At 37.4% G+C, this 5313-nt stretch overlaps 1 long non-coding RNA gene across 1 annotated transcript; it reads left to right on the top strand.

The window, feature by feature from the left end:
• The first annotated feature begins 1720 nt into the window (after positions 1-1720).
• On the top strand, positions 1721-4738 carry LOC116963437. Its single transcript, XR_004408168.2, has 3 exons — positions 1721-1784; positions 2865-2938; positions 4455-4738. It is a non-coding gene; the product is annotated as an uncharacterized LOC116963437 (long non-coding RNA).
• Positions 4739-5313: the final 575 nt, after the last annotated feature.

Genomic DNA, 5313 nt, shown 5'->3' with positions numbered 1-5313 from the left:
GTCTCTACTTAGAGAAAAAAGCCATGAAATAACCATAAATTGCTTCAGCAAATTACAGTCTAGACTTGCTGATTTGTTTTAACAACATGAGATATCAAAGCCATATGCAAGTATTATTGTAAACTGCTGCTCCTAAATGCCTGTAAATGCATTGTCCTGTAGACTAAGTATCACTGCAGCCAAGTAATTACTTAGATTTAATGTGGAATTTGTAACAGGAAAGGAATATTCATTGTGTCACTTGAAGTAGTCTGGTTTTTCTCTTCCCCTGACATCTTTAGACAGAGTGGCTGGGTCATCACTATCATTTGACAGCAGTGCAGCTTGTGGAAGATGAGAAGGCTATTTGTGGTTAGGTAACACCGACACAGACAGTGAGCTGTGTACCTCCAAAAGGAAAATGAAACAGGAGTCAGGCTGCATTTAATTTTTAATGCTTTTTTGTGGTTGTCCGTGTTTATCTTTATAATTCGTAGTACCCACAAGATGCACTCATTTCCTTCAGAACAACAGCTGTGGAACGCAGGGAGGATTACCTTTGTGGTTTCCCCTCAACAGAGCATTGCCTCTTAGAAGATCATGAAAGCTGCCACTGACTACAGAGGTCTCTTTTTGTTTGATAGGCTGCAGTGTTCAGCCAAACACACAATCAAGTACAGGGCAGTCACAAATTCATAATAATTTCCAATGAAAATAAAATGTGTATGAAACCTTTGCTTTTCACAAGCCAAAGTTTTTTACAAACTACTCATTATAAAACAGATTGGTACAGCTATTCAAGATTTTCAAGCCTCGGGATCTAAAGCTGAGGGCAAAGTCATTTGATTGTATTGTACCTGTGACAGTGGCTTCTCGGGCTGGAACTTACTGGTTGCATCACTGGCTAGTTAATTTTGGGAACTGGAACTATTAAATGCACAGAGTAATTGAGATACTGAACTTCTGTAGTGAATCAGTGGCCTGTAGAATTCAAAATCAAACAAAAAATGTCACAAAAGAAAAAAAAATGAGTAAATCTGTTCCCTACAAATGAAATTTTGAAAAAAAGTGCATTGTAAACATGGAGCAACTGCAACTGAAAACAAGGCATTACCACTCCCTCTTCCACTGCAGTGTGGATTTTGTGGTATGTGTTTGTACCCGTGTTCTGCACACATTGCCCTCACAGAATACACAGGCAGAACAATGAGGCCAAGGTGATATTATAACCACACTTCTTCTTGTGCATACTGACCTTTCAAAATGTTCACTGTGTAGCCCATCATGTGACTAACTGCATTTAGCTCCTGCAGAATTTTCCATCCTTTCCCTCAGGATAAGGCAACAATTTTGGGGAAAAATTTGTTCTGAACATAGCAATGAGGCATTTGCAGTCTTCTTTATACAATTGCTTTTTCAGTCTCAGCTTATCAAACTCATCAGATACATAATATATGCCCTTTCCATTTCCTGTGTGAGATCATGAGTGAGGAGATGCTTCTTGACAGATGTCCAGTGAGTATTTTCAGAAGTGATCTTTCAGTCAAATGCAACTGTTATAGCTGTCTAGTCAATTCAGTAGTGGCATCTCAATTCTCAAACTTCAGCCAAGTTTTCCCATAGCTGTAACCAAAGAAGTTCAGTTAGAACTTCTTAACAGGACAAAAGAGCTCTTTTACTTTGTTTAAAATTACTTCAACACAATTTTTTTTTGCCTTCAGAGAAATAAAAGGTGATGTCTCTCAACCAGGGAAGGAAAATAATCAAGACATTCTGATAGTCTGAAGAGAGGAATGTAAATGAAAGTAAGTATGGCACAAATCCTAAAGTCTTTGCTTAGAATTATTATAGACATTTAGGTACAACTTCTTTTGGCATCCATGGAACATTAGTACTCTTTTGGTTCTCTAAAGGATTTTGGGCAGATCCCCTCCTACTGAATCAAAAGGCATTCATGTTATTAAATAAAGATGGAAAATGAGAACAGTAAAAAGGCACTGGTAGAATATCAGTGTTTGACCTAGATTATAAAAGTTTCAGTTACATTTGCTAAGAACTCTTATCATTAACTGTATGTAAAAATTCAAGCAGTAAATCCACACAAATTACAAACTAAGAGTTACAAATAGTTACCATACCATCTCTAGCACCCTAATCTGTAATTTCTAAGGAATTCAGAAATTTATTGACTTTTACAGTTTTGAAAATATTAATTTTCTTGTTTACTAGCAGGAAGTATTGATACAGTGAAACTCTATCTAGAAAGTTCCCACTTTAATATGGGTTGGACCATTTCATGTAAACTCCATGCAAATGCCTAAATATGCCATTCCATCATTTTATCAGTAAATAAACTGTGCTTGATGCATCAGGATCACAGCAGAACAAAGTGTGACCCACAGGATGCCCTAAGAAACTATTTTGCTGGTAGTATACTACATTCTCTCTTCATAACAAAAATACGGAACACAAGTTGACTGAGAGGTAAAAAGAGCACACTTTATAGCTCTAGATGACTTAATATTGACACTTTGAGCAGTATTAACATATTGCTTCTTACTTCTGATTTACCGGAAAAAATATATTGCAGTGTATATTGACATTTATAGAAACAGAAATTACATTTGTTGAGTAGGATCAAATCCAGTAAATTCAGGACCAAACAAATCCCACACATTATCTGTGAATCTCTTCAATACACTGATGAACATCAACTTTTTCATGAGATCATGTGTCATAGTTTGTCATCAGGTTGTAAAATATTTTACCTAAACTGTCAGTAAATGTAAACCAAAAAAAATACTGAGTAAAATGAAAGATGATACTGAAGCTAATGATAAATTCCCTTCATCAGTAGAGACTTCTTCTTTCACTCTGATTTTCAGAAGTAAAATATTTTTCGAGCAACAGCCTGAACTACTCAGCCAAGAAGTGATCCAGTGACAACACTTTATGTATGGTGAGATTCACAGCAGCTACTTTTTTGACAACTTTTGCACATTTTTAGTTCAGAAATAGTTTGCAGTTCATGTAGTGGAATAAGTTCTTGTTCCCTTCCACTTAATGACCCTGGGGTTTCTAGCAGTGATACCTTTGAGAAGAATGTTGTGGTTGAAACTTTCAATTGCTGTACTAATGCATCTCTGGTACTCATTGTAGAACTACTGTGCAATTGAGGGGAAGACAGTAACAACTATTATATTTAGCAGCCATCTATTTGCCAAGCAAAGTGCTGATGACTAAATAATTTGTTACACATGTACTGGTCCAGATTCTGCTTGTCTTTTGCAATCAAAGCTCTCCTTGATGTATCTAGGAGAACTGAGAGTGCAAGCATAGCCAATTCATTCCCCTAAACACTGAAGGACATGTTTTTCTACTTTTCTACCCATTCAGTATGAACATACCCTGGAAATAATATTTGTAGGATCAGTCATTGAGTAAAAAAACACTTACTGAAAGTGAAAATTTTTCCCTTAGATTTATAACATGCATGTACAGGCAGAAAAAATATTAAAACTATGAATACTCAAAAAAAAAATTAAAATAATACAGTGGCAATCCATATTATCATCTAAAAGCAGGGATGTCACAAATCCACCACCACTCACTGATCAATATCTGAGCTCAGTAACTACCTGCCATTCCTTTGATCTCCACCGTATCTCAATTTACATGCGCCAGTGGTCTCAGTCACCCTTCTAAATGGTATTCAATGACTACATCTAGGTTAGTAAGTCAAACAGTGTTCCCGGGAGCAGGAAATCAACTGCCCCCACTATTAAATTGCCAGAATGGTCCCTGGGATGGCTGTGTCCAAGGCCAGCTAGCAATCTCCCAAGTAATTCCTGGGTGCAATTCAGGAAGAGGCATAGGCTAGAGGCTGTTGCACTTTGGATGTGACCACCGTGTTTTAGAGGGCAAGAGTTTAACAGTAGAGATGCAGACCATTCAATGCCAGGTTGCTTCAGTACAGAAGAATGGTCTTGTGTACATGGATTTACTTGTATGGGCATAGCAATGAGGACCATGTCAGAGCACAGCCTCCGAGACCTCACCCAGTTCTCTCACCAAGAATTTCAGGATACAGAATATGACAGTCCAAACAGCATCACCTACATGCATGAGCTTTTTTTGTATTACCAAAGTACATGAAGTTTCAATAACCCTCTTGATTCTCTCTACAAGTGGGCTTTCACCAGAAAGCTCTCGCACCCTGGCATCTGAGTTTGAGTTCAGGTCCTGTGATTCATTCACTAGTGACAACTCCATTGTAGGAGTATCATGGAGATTCTTCTCTCCTACAGATGGTTGTTATTATAGTTAGGGGTGATCTAGCCATCAGCTCTCTGTGATGCCAGTTCTTCAAGAGATGTTATGAGTGCAAATGACAACACAGTATAGTTTCTTATGCTTGAGAGGGGCTGTTAAAATGTATATACTCACTATTTTTTCCCTCTTGCCTGTGGAACTAGGCTAAAGACATATGCACAGTTTCTCTGGGTTTCCATAATAAGCAATTTCAGCACATAAGCTGCGTTTCTCCCTGGTCAAAGTTTCCATCTGCAGCTTACTTTCAGAAGCTGGAAGACAAGCAGTTGTTCTGCAAGGAAGGGCTGTCGACGTCAAAGCTGTTTGAGGTAGGTCTGGAGTGCAGCTTGAGATTAAAACTTCCCTTATACTTTGATCCTTTTGAGAAAAGTTGTAGTTAGACAAAAGGCAGTTGATTATTTTATGTGGTTATAGAAGTGTTTGGTTTCCCTGGTAAGTCTAGATGCACAGCCACTCACAATCATCTGGCGATATTAAGATTTAAGACCTGGAGATGAGTGAAGCAGAAATTTTAAAAGTGACCATATGCAATTAATTTTGGTGTCCTTCAAGATGTTAATTTTTACAGATCCTACACCAGCGTTCTGCTTACCCACCTCTAAGGACACACCATGCATTTTTATATTCACTGCTGTCTTTTCCAAAAATTGAAGTTTCATGGAAGAGCAAATGAGTAATAAAAAAGAAATGCAGGGGAAGTATTTAGTTAAAAAAAGACAGTAGACTTTATCATTGGACTTAAAGGAAAAATAATGCACTTTTAACTCACATTTCTAGCATAATGTCATTAAAACCTAGGTAGGTCTTGGTTGTGTTTTTGCTTGATCTTCTCACAATGGTATTAATGTAACTGATTTTTTATTATTTAGGACACAAAACAAAAGTAGTACGTGTGTGAAATTATCTGATCAGAGACTATGCCCTTGAATTTGTAAGTTGGATGTATGCTTATACAGTTTTGGAAAGGCATAATATTCACTTCCATTCTGTGCTACTGGCCTT

The sequence above is a fragment of the Tyto alba genome, unplaced genomic scaffold (assembly GCF_018691265.1).
Source record: "Tyto alba isolate M040663 unplaced genomic scaffold, T.alba_DEE_v4.0 Super-Scaffold_9, whole genome shotgun sequence".
NCBI classification, from domain to species: domain Eukaryota; kingdom Metazoa; phylum Chordata; class Aves; order Strigiformes; family Tytonidae; genus Tyto; species Tyto alba.
This window is presented reverse-complemented; position numbering and strand designations above follow the sequence as displayed.